Source organism: Nuphar pumila, chromosome 5 (genome assembly GCF_984573655.1).
Source record: "Nuphar pumila chromosome 5, dmNupPumi1.hap1.1, whole genome shotgun sequence".
Classification (NCBI taxonomy): domain Eukaryota; kingdom Viridiplantae; phylum Streptophyta; class Magnoliopsida; order Nymphaeales; family Nymphaeaceae; genus Nuphar; species Nuphar pumila.
The window spans coordinates 15475522-15491458 of NC_143253.1; the positions used below are offsets into that span (position 1 = coordinate 15475522).

Below are 15937 nucleotides of genomic sequence, written 5' to 3' on the forward strand. Positions count from 1 at the left end.
GGTACTATCATTGTTGCTCTGAAATTACAAATCTTCACGAAAGAAACCAAAAAACACATTCATTAATTCCACGATCCCATTTTCACTAGATTTGCATCTCCCGTTGTTACCGGCAATTTTGTTCTTAACTCCCACTATCCCCTCGCCACTAGATTTGCATCTAAACTACACATTCATGTACCAAACATGGTGCATATTACTATCAACATACTTTTCTATTTTTCCTTTTCCATATACCTTAAAAAATTGTCGGTTTTATCCACGCCCTCAAACCTGCAATTTTTTTTTTAATTTTCATTCATATAGTTGCTTTTCAATAGTCATGCTATCTTCCATATGGAATGAGATGGTTTTTTCAGTAGCGATGCTAATCTTCCATATGGAACGAGATGGTCTTTTAAATATAAGATAAACCAAGGCTTACACTCCAGTAAAACATTTTCCTACCAACAAAACCATTAACATCCAGAATTGACCGCTGTAACAATAAATAAGCTACACCACTAGAAATCAAATGGAGCTATAATTGCATCACCGATCAAGAGAAAACTAACCCCTTGAAATGAAAGTGAATTCATTATTGAGATGCGAAGCCTTGCAAAATGCAAACTAGGATAAAAAATCATTTTTTCTAACGAGACAAGGATCAATCTCAATCACAGGAAATTCAGTACATATCGTAAACTCTCGAAACATTTTTTCTCTACAATTGAAAAATCAACCTCATTTTGACGGGGGTAAATCATCAGATGTCAATGTAAATGATAAACAGAAATTCACATCAAGAACTAGTATCGACCTGACAAAAGTAAACCTATCAAAAGAGGACACAACACGAAAGAACATATAAGGTCACTAAAATAAAGTCAGAACAAGAGCAGTATCCCCAATATAGGTGAAACCAAAGAAAGACCAATAGAAAATAAAACATACATGGTCACTAAAACCAAGTCAGAACAAGAGCAGCATATCCCCAATACAGCTGAAACCAAAGAAAGACCAATAGAAAATATAACCTAACAAGCAACTCCAGAAGCCGAAAATGCAACAAAAAAGTCTGTCGGTTGATGATAGAGATATCCATGGAACCAACAAAGATGTCCAATCACTGGCAGAAATTCGCCCCATTAACAACTTGCCTCCATACCTAAAAGTTTAGGTATCTCTACTATTTCTGGGACCAATAAAGATGGCTCAGCAGATCCAATCTCATGCTGGCTCTTGCATTCCAATCAGCTCTCAGACAGCATTCTGAATGCATAGCATAACATCAAATGAGAATGAGCAACGCAGGTTTCAATTCTTGCATTAGCAACCGGCAAAGATAAAAAGATTCTCCACGAACATCGTAAGTCTTATCTATCCAGAAAAAAAAAGACCAAAAGAAGTTGGACGCCGCTGCACAAGACTGATAGACGATAAGCATAATCAACAAAGAAGGCCAGCAGAAGTGTAATGCCACTATACGTCCTACATGAAAGAATCTCGAAGTGGACAACCACAAAAGAAGCAACAGATCTTGAACATAAAAGAATCTTCCTCTCCGCTTAAAAATTATTAGTCACGATATTGTACACCAAAGAAGTTAGGCCTCAATTCCACATTAATGAAATATACCACACTAAAGATGTTAGGCCCCAATTCCAAATTAATGGAGACAACAAATGATGACAGAAAAACTCCCAATCTCTGTAAGAATAGGTGCAGTTTCGCTATGCCTATCGAACAGGGGTCACTTAAAAACTCATAAGCTGTGATCTAGGGCAGGATGTACGTGATTAGAAGAGAGCCATAACGGGAGTCACTTACTGCTCCTCCTCAGCCCTACTACAACAAAAAGAAAATCCATTGTGGAAGGAGAGTTTTAACCAAATCAAAGCCCAAAATCAGCAGCATGTGAAACCCAACTAACAATGTTTTAAATTTCGACCCAGACAGCTCCTCAATAATTCATCCAACAGAAAAAGGCACACAAATGCCCCAAAAGAAAGCACAAATCTTCAGCTCCCTCAAGTCCACCAAGGGTAAAAGCAACAAAACAGGAGCCTAACAAGAAGCTAGAAATACGAAGCAACTGTTCAAGAGAAATCCACGGCAAGGGTCAAACATCTCCATAAAAGTGCCGGGCACAAGCCAGCAGATCCCAGTACACGAATCCATTCTTTCTAATCTCTAGATAGACGCATAAAGCAGGAGAAACACGGACTTCACAGTTCATTAAAGGCAACACCTGCCAAAACCCAAACTGAACTGTATGTAGAAAGCAACTCCTGAAATTCTGATCAGATCCTAACATTCCTTAACATAAATGAAATGCATCCCATCAGAATCACCGCCACGAGCATAGAATTTTTCGCAAACCCGCGACAGGTCAAACTGCTCAATCTCGCCAACCTAACGCCCAAAGGCCGCGCACAACACTTTTCCATGTGCTGAATCATTTCATTAGCCCTGCACATCACCTCGTACACAGCTGCCTAGCGAAAGCAGATCAAACGCATCTTCTAGTCCATACCCACTTACTGCATACTTGTCTCATAACTGCTATCACTTCTGAAAAGGGCGCAAACTTGCATTAGCATTGTGTGTCATAGAATGTATTGAGACTCCATGCGCACGCTAGAACAAAACCTTGCGGACCCTAATCCAAAGACCAGTTGACGATTGAACACCATACCGAAGAACACCACACAGAAACTGGTGCCTAGGCATTCACTCGCCTAGCCTTGAGTCACCATACTGGTTGGAATCAGCTAAGGTGATCCCTGAGAAAATTAGCCCTAACCCACACGCACCCCATGCATCCAAACATTGCACGTGAAAAACTCCTGCAAGTCGAGAGATCCTTAACCAAAACTCCAAAATCAACATCCTTCGATCTGCTGGCACTGCTTAACAAAACATCGCTCCACAACTGTGCCGACACTCACCACAAAAAAAGGAAAAAAAATTGCTCCAGCAAATTCCAGACCTTCAAATCCTAGGCATATGTGTCGCACACTTCAAGCCATCAATCCAAATATGGAAAACGTGGACACAAGGTCATGAAAGCTAGGAAAACACGCCTGAGATCAGTGCAGAATGAACTCATGAATCTCTAACCCCATAATCAATTGTCATGTGTACACTGCATTAAAAGAGCCGATCGAGAGACGTAAAAAGAAACACACAAACCACAAGGGTTGACAAAGCACATACTACCAATAGTATCAATGAAAAAAACATAGAGAAAAGGCATGTATAAGAGACCAATGGAACCAACTTCAGGACAGCATAGCTTTCACTTGCAAGCACAACCACCGAGATCATCCTAGATCCACTAAATCAACCCCTTCAAGACAACCACCTATCAAGGATCCACTAAAGAAGCCCCTTCACTACTCAGAGAAACACACAAAAGCAAACCTGCATTGAAGCCTTGAAATAGCAAGATAAAGATGATGAAAATGAACCATGAAGATAGCACAGACGGTGATGCGGCAAACTAAACAGGGAACACGGAAATGTTAAATTAAGAGACAAGGAGGCAATAAAATTGACAACAAAATATTCTGATCTCAACGAAATACAAGAAAAGATGTAATATCAAGGAAAGATCTGGGATCAAGAAGATAAAAAAAATGCTAATCCAACAATTGCATTTCATCCTCTGATAAAACATGGTTAGATAATTGTATTTTCTCACAGTTTATTTACACCACTTTATATAACGAGTGAGTTTATACAAGCCTACAAAAATGCTTTAGATATCTCCAAACTCATAGAGCTATATATATGTAACACCCATAAATGAAGATATACTATACCGATGGCACAGATCCTATCGATTTCCATCCAACACCACATCCACCAGAATGACCCTTCAAAGTTGAAGGGAAAATATAAGATAGTACTAAAGCAGGGGGCAAGACCTAACCAATAAACCAAAACGCTGGAAATGATTATATCCCGCAGATAGGCATCACCACTATTCACTACCCACCACAGACAAAAACTAGATAGCTAGAACAACAGATGCCAGCAACACATCCTTCAACACTCACGTTGAGAGAAAAGCCACAGTGCCAAGGAGAACTCCTTGAAAAGGAAAATAAGAAAATTGTAATCCTGGAACAAGAAAGAGAGAAGGGGTACTAAACAAAATAATAAAAGCCCCAGACCATCATACAAGAGATTTATGAAGGTCAATGCCTTGCCCAGCAACATCTCTTTATAAGACATTTATCAATGATTGAAAAGAAAAGCTTGCAATTTACAAAACCAGAGGTCCAGAACAAAGAACCAACCACGCCATGTGACGGGGTCGACCTTACAGCCAGGAAAGCTTTAAATGATTCCTCGAGCAGCAATATGTCCAATTACCCTAAAAGCAGGTGCAGGTGCCAAGAATTAACAAAATACCAAAATAAATAGCCGGTCAAACAGGACTAGCCATCAAGAAATTCTCAAAATTTCACAAAAAAATAAATAAAATGAAATAAATAAATGTAGCCATCCACTAACTGAATGCGGTCAACAGACGAGGCACACCATGACCAACCAAATATAATTTATTGTCCAACTGCAAGGAAATCAAAGATGAACCCCTCAGCGGAATAACCACAATATCCACATATTCTAAAGATCAACTAAAAAATACAATCCAAATAAAAGATTAAAGGATTGGAACAGGAAGGAAAAATAAAATTGTAAATAAAACAAAAAAAATTAAAAAACACTGTAAACCGAGAAAGTAAGATTAGGTCTTGCTTCGAACCATCATAAATGAGCAATGCAACCATTTTCCTGTTCAGAAGACCAACAGCAAAAATCATCAACTCTTCCAAACAAAAAAAACCATTACAAAGAATGACAATGAAATCACTGACTATTACAAACAAAACCCATAAAGAATGAATAAAATTATAATCCTCCTCTCTGGTGCAAGACTGTCACTTTGCTTTCAGCACCAACCATATGATCCAACAAGTGTGCACTACAAAATAAAATGTCCAAAATTCACTATGTGACAGAAATTGGATGACCATCATTAGATACAAAAGCATCTAAAAGATAACTGCAATTCTTAAAAAAAAAAAGAAAAAACTCAATGCATGGGAAAACCCTAGATCATTGCAAGGGGAGATTAAATCTTTTTAAAATAGAATATACTCTTCACACATCCGCGTAATGTGCAGAAAGCTCCAACACCCTAGCACCTTGGTGTAAAACTTACCTGATACATAAAGGACAAAAGGGAAAAGGCATCACACCCAAAACCAATTAAAGGTAATGAAAACACACCCTAGTGAACACCAGGTTCCATATGAAAAAGAAAAATCAGAAGAGTATAGGACAGTAGTCCTGAACCACTAGATCTAGTATGCTTGCACTTGCACCAAGAACCCACCAAGATCCAAATAAAATAGGCGTCTAAAAGATGTAATACTAAAGGGAAATAAATTTAGACAGGATGGGTCAGACTAGATCATACTATCATGCCACTCCAAGACATTTTAAATCCAAGTTCCATTCTCTTGGTCAACTTGTATTTGGCAAAGGTGATCTGCGAGATATACAGAACAACAACACCCTCTATGTAAGAAATCCAAGGAAGGAAAGTAGAGAAGAGTGAACAAGTGTTTCCAAAAGATTAATGATAATCGAGATTTACAGATAACAGTGCAAATTCTGGTGGTCTCCATAGGATCGCAGCCATGCAGAGTAAGTAAATAAAGTGAATATCTTGTGCCCTGCAATAAATCCTAAAAAAGTAAATACCCCGCAAAAGCCTTTAAAATTTTGCAAAGAAATGGGAAAAAAATTATCCTCCACCACCAAATTCGATAATCATTTCCTCAGTCAAGAAAACAATAGTATCTGTCCCCCCATTGAAATTGCAATCTTCAATCAGCAGTGTTGACCAGAAGACTCCCCTAGTCACAATTAATATATCCAATTATCCATGAATATCAAGAGATCAAAACTAAAAAGCCACATGAATATTGATAGCATTAATAATTCCAGTTGAGAGTAAAGTAAACCTCCACAATCACGGTAGCAAATCCTAGGTTTAACAACAGAACCTGAATCATCAAGTAATATGAAGCCAGCACAACTGCATTACTTCCAAAACCACAATATCACCACAGTATCTCATCGCACAACTAACAAGAAGGAACCCCGTGAATAAGAGATCAAGACCCACAGAGAGAAATACAACTTAATAAAAAACACAGCTCCACAACATTGCAAGGGAAAGTCGAAGGGCAAGGTCAGTAAAATCCAGGTAATTACATGAAATTCATCCCTCATGATCATGCTTCCCCCCCCCCACTAACCAAGTAAAGCGATAACCCAATTTTTTGAAACAGACGATCAAATATTCAAAGCTGGTAGACATCACAAGCTGTAAAGAAGCAGCAGCATTGAAGGAAATACTAAACCAGGATAAACGGATTAACAAAAGCCTAACTGTAAAAAACAAAGGCAGAAGACAGGAAGAAATTAAATATAAAGAAAGACGAACACCCAAACAACTAAAATGGAATTACAAAAATGAGGGGGGAATACCAGATGTGCACGACACCAAACACAAACTAGTCATCCCCCCAAAGGTAGGGAGGTGAGAAAGCAACAAAGGTTGAAAAAGAAATAAGTTATAATGCCCTATATGGTATATTTTCCCCGAATGTTACACAAAAAAAGGGTCAAAACTCTAAAGTCCACTAGATAAACAGCAACTCGATAGTGACTGCATGACAGTCCTTGGATTCAACAGGAATGGCTAAGATCGTGAGGGGAATGTTTCCTCTATAAATTGTGAACCATGGTAATAGGAATGCCTCAGATCATGAGGGGAATGTTTAATCTATAATTTGTGAACCATGGTAGTGTATCGTGCACCTGAACTCATTGACGGGCGTTCAGGTGTTATGAATAAGCATTTCTAAGTTAGGCTCAGGGAAGGCACTCACCAGAGTAAATTTTAGGCGAACCAGAAATACTAAATTTTTTAGAAAACAAATAAGTCTTTAAACTGTGTCCTCGGCACAGGCCAAGAAAACATTTACGGTTCACAAAGAAAACCTTGTATAGTGAGATAGTTCTGCTTCCAACCATCAGCAATGGGCTATCAGCTGTTTGTCTGACCAAACAACCAAAAACTAAATCACAGACCCATCCATGAAAACAAACTCAAAACAAGCAAATCAATTCATAAACTTCAGAGAGACATATTACTCTCCATGTCAACCATGATCCATGAAACAAGCACTACATACTATGTCCAAAATCCACTAGACGCTGCAAATGAATGAACAACACTCGGGCAGACATGTGGCCTCAAGACATCATTTCAAGCTGTGGTCCATAACCACATAACCTACAATACACATGAACCATCACCGCACTTATAACCAAGGAACTGCAACAGGAACCACCAAAATCAGGGAGAAAATTAACAATTACGAAAAAGGGAATGCAACGAAGGTTTAAAAAGACGAAAAAAATAAATTTATCATCCACCTCTGCTTCCACAATCTCAATACCTTGATCCATAACATCACATCTTATACACAAAGGACAAAATAGAAGAACATAACACTCAACATACTCACTTCCACTTCCGACACTTTAGGAATGATACATCTGACATTCCAACCTCTAAGCCATGAAAAAAACAAACCACAGCAATGTATATATGGTGCAACGGTGACTACTCCGGCCACAAACTCACTGCATGGGAGAGAAAACAGCCATACTAGTAAACAACGAATCAGACTCCAAAAAATGGAAAGAGAAGTTTGAAAGAGCATAAGATGATAGGATAGGTAGTCATCAAGCACTGACATGAACAACTGATCCAAATAAAGAGTCTGAAGATGAAGGAAACAAAGTATCTGACTATCACTGCCACATGAAAACATCTTTAAGATGTGACTCCAATTTGTCTTTAATTCCAAGTTGTTCGCAGAAGAGGCAATCTGCAGCAAATTTAGAGCATAAAGGCCCAGATACAGGAAAACATATCCCACAAAAAATAAAAATAAAAAGTCGAGGACGATGGAAATAATGACAAGAAATCAGATGTCACTCAAAGATTTATAGATCAACTTCAAATTCCATGTTCACTGATAGGCAGGTAGTCACCCAGCCTAAACATCAGAAGTACATATTTATTGAACCCTGCATTAAAATCCTGGGTATCAATACTTGAACAAGGCAGAGCCACCAGAAAGAGCTTGAAATGTGGAGTATGAAAAGACAAGTTATCATCAAAAAACCAAAATTCGATGAAACCATTTTTAGGGCAGAAGAAGAATCAGCCATTATGCCCAACTGAAATTCCAGGTAAGCAGCAGTAAAAAGCGCCTTTATAGATGCAAGGCCAAGTTATGCTTCTTAGTACACAAGTTATTTTCCCATAAGGTGACCTCATGCAGTTGAACCAGAGCATCAATGCCCACTTATGCAGAGACAAATCCTAGGAGAAAAAGAAGACAAAGTCTATCCAAATAACAAAGCAATGACAAAGAGAACAGATGATCATGTCACTCAAGATTTACAAATAACTCCAAATTCCACATTCTCTGGCCAGCTTGTTGTCACCCAGTGTGGACATCAAAATGTAGATGTTTCTCATTCCCTGCAATAAATCCTCAATATCAATACACCAACAACATATTCCCCAGAAAACCTTGAAATTAGCAAGATGAGAAGCAAAATGCTATCTTCAAAAAATCAAATTCTATAAAGATTTACAAATTGAACATCAAAAGCACATACTTCTTGGCCCCTGCAACAGATCTTGAATATCAATACCCGAACAGGAAGCCACCAGAAAAACCTTGAAATTTGCAAAAGAAGATGAAAAAAATTGTTATCCTCAAATTCATAAGTCCATTCATGCCCATTGCAACTTAGCAGCATCAATCCATCCACGGATACCAAAGGATTAAACTTGATCTTTGCCACATCCAGCAACAAAGCATCTTCACTACAACATATAAGCACCCAATATCAACCTCAATATAATAGCCGCCAGTAAAATGCAATTTCCATTAAAAACCCAAAAACCCCAACATTCACATACAAAGCAAGGCAAGGACTCTAAATCCGGTTACCTCACATCACACCACAAATTAACAGTCCATGACCAAACCAGCTAGATCAAGATAGACGGAAAGCATCCAACTTGGTAAACAAATAGCTCCCCGTCATTGTGAAGGGAAACATCAAGGGAAACAATAAAAACACACCACCAGTCACCTACAGGCAACAGTAAAATTATAAAAAAAAAAACTTAGGCTATACCAATCACAATCACAATCACAATCACATCCTAAACAAGAATGCTACAAATAATAACCTTACAACAGTGAATCCTCTAAAGCAAGATCACAAGGTCAAAATTAACGCTTGCAATTAACCTCCAACAAGTCCTTCATAATGTTTCTACATATTCTATAGAAATTCTCACAAAACAACCATACACTCCATCATGAAAAACCAAACAGCAGGCAGAATAATTAACAGAAAAGCAATTATGACGGAAGAAAGGGAAGAGAAAGAAACAAATAATGTTCTGTGAAAAAAGCCAAACTTTATTAAAGATTAAGTAGAAAAGCTAAAGAAGGAAAACATGGAAAACAATAAACCAGGCAGTGTGATGCGCTATAGAGTTATTTTCATGACCAAACAACCAACGAACTGAATTACCCACATGCCCACACAAACAAGTTCAGCATAAAAAGCAACTAGACAAATTAAAAATCTTTACTCTTGGTGCAACCATGATCCACCCAACATCATCTAGACGCATCAATAATATCCGAAATCCCCCTACATTGAAACATATGAATGAAGAGGTCTAAGATATCATAACTTTCACAAAAAAGAAAACAATCAACTTCACAAAAATAGGGAAAACTCAAAACTCATGACGTAGGCACCATACAGTCGTACACCCCAAGTACCAGGACAATTGAAGCAGCGCCCATGACTACATGTGATAAAACACCAAGAGTAAAGATTTTTAATGGCTGCAAAAAACCACCAAAATCAGGAACAAAAAAGAGGAAAACAATGGCTGCAATGCCGCTGCAAGATTGGAGTGAGGAGATCTTCACCACTCTTTGGTTCCATGCCCCCAGCACCTTGCTGCACATCACATCTGATATATAGAAATCAAATAAAACGTCATGCCCAAAGCATTCAATAAGGAGGCCCAGATTCTCTACAGTTGCCAATTTGAGAACGAGACAACCAACAGAAATTTCAACCAATCAACCACGAGCCACAAAACCATCACCAAGCAGCCTGTTTACAATGCAACTGCAGCCCCAATGACCACGCATTTACCATTCAAACAGTAAAAGAGAAAGCTTATAAGACGATAGCCAATGCTTGCACTACCAAGCAATCCCAATAAGATAGTCAAAACAATCAAAATAATATAGTCCAAAGATGGGAAAGATGGGAGAATAAGATAACGATGACAAGAGGACGGACTATGCCACTTAAAAACATCTTACAAACATGCGTTCAAGTTGTGTTTCTTGGTCTCGGGTTGTTTGCAGCAAATACAAACTCCTGCAATAAATCCGAAGCATCAACCCCCTCATATATGTAGGGAAAAAGATTCAAGGGAAAAAGGAAAAAAATAAGTTGCAGAGAGGAGGCCAATAAAATAGCAATGATAAGGAGAGGAGAGGATCATGTCGTAAATACAACTCCAAATTCCATGTTTTTCTGTATATTGGTTGCCACCCCTTCTAAGCATCATTGTCAAATTTCTTGACCCCTGCAATGAATCCTAAATATCAAAATCCAAACACCCGAAGAACCTTAAAATTTGCAAGGAGCAGATGAGAAGATAAATATCTTTAAACATCAAATTCGATGAATCATATTCCCAGTAGAAGAAGAATAATTAATAACCATTCCCCATCTGATATTACGATCAGCAGTGTTGACCAAGGGAAGAAGTTTCCCATTTTCATAACCAATCTAACGAAAGGTCAAAATTGACGATCTTCACCACATGCAATAAAGAGCATCAGCACTACATCAACAAAACAAGTGCCCAATATCATTCTCAGAATAATACCGCCATCAGAAAAAACGGCAAAAAGAAAAAACTCCGATAGATAACCAAAAACCCTCATCATAGCAGAGAAAAAGGCACCACCGCACAGTCAAACGCTTTTGCTCCGTCCATGGCAACAAGCCCTAGATTTAACAATAGAACCTGAATCAACATGAGATATATACTCATCCGACTAAAAGAAGCCAAGGCCAGTATAACTCGTTTTTCCAAACCATGGCATCAACGCACATCTAACCACGAAGTACAAATTTTACCCGTTTGCTTGTACCATAATAACCACGAACCTAAGCCAGAAACTTCAACTCAGCATTCATATGCAGATGAACGACGTACCAGCAGGGGACTAACCAACAGAAGGCTGCCTTTCCATCAGCTGCCTTCTCTACCGCGAATCCTTTAAAGCTAGATCAGAAAGGAGAAGAAAATATTTGAAATCAATACCTCAGAAACCTTGCCGCTGGCTACGATCTATATTCCAGATAATCAACATCAAATTCTCTCCAACGGTCATACTGGCTATAAATCGACAACACCTCAAGATCATCTTATATCAAATAAAATCGAAACTGACACCACATTTTATGCAAAAATAGATCGCAAACAGCAGAGAAGAGAAATCACCCTAAAGAAGAACTCAATTCAAACGAATACACGCTTATTGATCGCGATCCGATCTGGCCCTTTGCTTCGCCCTCCTCCTGTAAAGAGAAATCAGGAAAAGCCAAAGAGTGAAAACCGAACCCTAGATGTCGGAAGAAGGAAGGAAGGATTCCCAAAGCCATAGAATGAAAACAACAAGAAACCCGAACACGCGGAATAGAAGACCACACGGGCACAAACTCGCCCTATCCCCGCAGGGGGGTGTGGGGGGGGGGGGGGAGGGAGAGGAACGAAAAGGCACGGAAAACATCCAGGGTTGGGGCATTTATAAGTAGATAGGGCATGAATCTACGGTCCTGATTAAGCGGTTGGCAACGCAACGTACGGCTAGATTTGGTCTTACTTTTCTGAGGCGGTAAGTGGTTGGCAAGGTGGACCTGCAAACGAAGCTATACCAAAATTCGGTCTGTAGAATAGTTTGAAAGAATATGACACGTCAGCGAGCGACGTGAGAACCGCCTTTCCCACGCGATAAATGGGCCACCCCTCGAGTTTGGACGGGTCGGGTAAGGTCGCATTATAGTAGATCCGGATGAGAATCCGGATATCAAAATTATGGGTCGAAACTGGATTTGTACATTATCCAATACCAGTAGAGTTGAATCCAGATTATAATTTTAAATTATAATTCTGGATCCAATCAGAAAGGCTGAGAATAATACGGTCTTACATGCAAAATGAGAAAACAGATTGGGGTTTGATCCATATATGAGCATAGATCTGATAGGGAGAACGGATCCACACTCGCAATCAAGTCCTAAAAAGTCCGACCATGGAAGTCTGAATCCAAATTGCTTATGTATTCGAATTTTATTTTAAGATCCACATTAAAAAATAATGTGTCAGATTCAAAACTCCAAAACCAATCCGATCCATTTGCGCCATAACTGGATGCCAGTTCGGTTGGACATATCATAGAGGCAGTACTTGAATGCATGTTCCAATCATTGGATCTGATCCAACTTGACACGGATATATTCCTATAACCTACCAATTACCATACAAAATAAGATCCCGATGCCTATTTAGATGGGATCCTGACTTATTTATAGATGTGTCAACGGCACCGGTTTACCCAGAGCAAACCCTATAGGGTCCGGGTGTGGTGATAAATAAGTAGACCCGGGTTGAGACCCGAAAGGTCCGATTAATACATGGATCTGGGTATAGTTTATGAAATTTTATACCAGACCTGAGACCAACCTGAGTTTCGATTATGACCCGCAATTTTTTGATGTAAAAATGATAAAAAAGAATATTTTACCGGGGTATGTCCGGTCGGATTTATGTAGTTCTTATTGGGTTCAGGTATGGGACCCGATTAGACCCGGGTCTGAACCCGATACCATACCCAAAAATCAGGTTGAAGTCTGGTTTCACCTGGGTCCGAACCAAACCGGACCCGTTGACACCCCCTACTTATTTAATTTGATATTTTTGGATTCAAAGTAATTTTTTCTATAAGATTGGACAAATTCGTTTGTCACCTTTTCTGAGTCTCTGACTGATGATCACGGGTAATAACTATACTTTTTTTTGTTTTATTATAGACCACGTGGGTTAGTTATACAACAATGAGATTTGAACTTGCAACATTCCAACACAAGGTGACGTGCATTAACTACTCCTACCAGACAAGCCGAGCCCCCGGTTTATTAATGTGATATCACACCCTTATTTCAAAATGTACAGGTAGAAGAGAACTAAACAAACAAAATAGATCTGGACCCAACTGCATTTACATCCTACAGACTCCACCGAAAAGGCTTATTGATTCATCCTCGATGATACCAATTTCAGATTAACATTAGGTGGAACCAGGCAAAAAGGATCTGGATCCAACATACATTCAGATCATGTAGACTCAACCCATTAAACTTATTTGATCAGCCTAATGGAGTCTTGAAAGCCCAAAAACTCCGAAATGGATCCTGAGTCAAGGCAAACCAAGGTCACCGTCCACAGCCAATAAGTGGGTCCTGCCCGACGACCACGATTTGCGAATTACAATGGCCAGGTTACAAGTCAAACCAAGTTTTAATTGGGGTGGTTCATCAGATCCATCTGGACATGATCCAACGTTGATAACTCGGTCATGGTCCTCACGTGACACATCCACCAAGTTCAAGCTGATGGTTTCCATAGTGACAAAAGTAAAAAAGCGGCAAAATCTCGGCAACAAAAAAAACTCACAAAAAATATTTTTTTGTAAAATCTTGCATTTTTCGGCAAATCTTGGCATTAAAAAATAATTTTTTTATAAAAAATAAAAAAAACTTGGTTTTTTTATGATAAATAGCTGATAAAAACATGAATATTACGTTTAAAATTTATGTTTCTAACGGAAAAATCATGAGACATTGTCATTTTTATCTTTTAGGTCATTTCTTGAGTTATTTTCGTGAGATTTGTCACTATGATGGTTTCAACTAATGTCGTATTGAAAGAAAATCGATAAGATACTAACCTGAATCGGTTATTTTTTAATAAATATAAAAAAAAACGATGTGCGGTTTCTCCCTCAAAACCAAATGTCATTATAACATAGAATTTGATTGAAGTAAAAATCATCTGATTAAAACATACAACGAAAGTGTATGGACTTCTGACTGAAATCTTGGAAATACTGATATTCATCTATAATTACAAAGACCACACAACATGATTATTTTCCTTTAGAAATGATAATATGCCCACAACCATATGAATCTATTAAGATCATATGTAGTTGATTGTCAACAACATAAAATAATCATAATAAACTCAAACAGTTTTTCTTGTTTCCCCTTCTTCTGCTTGCATGGTTATGTCATTTGGGACACCTTTTTGGAGTTTTAAATGCAAAGAAATAGGGAGTGGATGAAGATCACACCAACCACACTGCACCAACTACATCCCTCTGAGCAAAAAACAACTCGAAAGGATTTCATAAAAACACAGAGCAACCCTGGACCAAAGAAAGAAAAAACGGGAATTTAAACTTCAAAAGAAACACAATGAACAACTTTCACTAGAAATCTCTATTGTCCAACAAAAGATTATACAAAACAAAAAAATATGGATCTAAATCCTCAAAAATACCAGTATAATTTCTAACGTAGATTACAGAAATGGTCCTTGGATCTAAATTCTCCAAAATATGGACAAAAAAAACAAAAAGAAATGCAGCCTACTTCAAACCCTACCAAGTAGCTACCATCTCCAAATCATTTGGCGTCGCTGGTGGAGGCAGAAAGCCTGAAACCACCAACATCCCCAACCCTTCTCCTCCATATTCGGCCCAAAGCCTCCTCCACCGCTGCCTCCTTCCCACGCATCCTTCATCCGCCGGTGACGCCACCATCATCGGCACCCTTTTTTAACGCCATCATCGATGCCCACTGCTTCCAGAAATGGACCGATTCCACGAAGAACAGAGAAAAAAGGCCAAGTCGTGTGAGAGAGAGTGGCGTGCACGCCCGTCGAGGTTTGTTTTTAAAATTTGTTCCCCGTCCCTGTTCTTTTTGTATCGAAAGGTGAAACGTAAATAACGATTTATTGTGGACGAGGTTCCGTGCGTCCGCTGCATCCGAACGCTGTCCGCCGCATCCCACGTTTGTTAAAAAAACTATAAAAAGTAACATTTTCGTTTCGCAGAACACACGGAACGCAGCATCAAACATTCCCAAATTAATAGAACTCAATAGTCCGTTACATGTTTGACTTAAATACGTAGTTTAACCGTAGCTAGTAGTGTAACTGGGTAAGGTATACCGAACTGAATATACCCGACCCAAACCCATATTGGTGGACCCGTAGGTTTGGATCGAGTTCAAAATATAGACTCCTAGTGAAAATTGGTCGGGTCTTGCATGTTGTTAATAAAGACCTGAACTCTGAACTGATCCAGACTGATTATATACCGGGACTCAAATGGTTATACATATTTTAAACCTGAACCCGACATGATTATGTACCCGAATCGATCTGATGTATACCCAAACCCGTTAAGTCATATGGGTCCATAATCTTTTGCTGTACCCGAACCCAAAATAGATTGGGTCAGGTTTGGGTTTTACTTTTAGATCATAATCGGATCTGATAAGCCCTGACCCTGTTACACCCCTAGCCTTAGAGACGTAAACGGTTTGGATTTAGATCGGATGTAACCAATATCATATTTGACTAATCTAATGTTAGTTAAACAAA

The 15937-nt window shown here is 38.8% G+C and overlaps 1 long non-coding RNA gene across 1 annotated transcript; it reads right to left on the reverse strand.

Annotated features, from left to right (window-relative positions):
- Positions 1-211: 211 nt before the first annotated feature.
- On the reverse strand, positions 212-11906 carry LOC149836906 (uncharacterized). The gene is made up of 6 exons (XR_016431859.1): positions 11893-11906; positions 9761-11787; positions 8767-9249; positions 7599-8626; positions 4287-5732; positions 212-2553 (listed from the first exon to the last, which is right to left on the reverse strand). It is a non-coding gene; the product is annotated as an uncharacterized LOC149836906 (long non-coding RNA).
- Positions 11907-15937: the final 4031 nt, after the last annotated feature.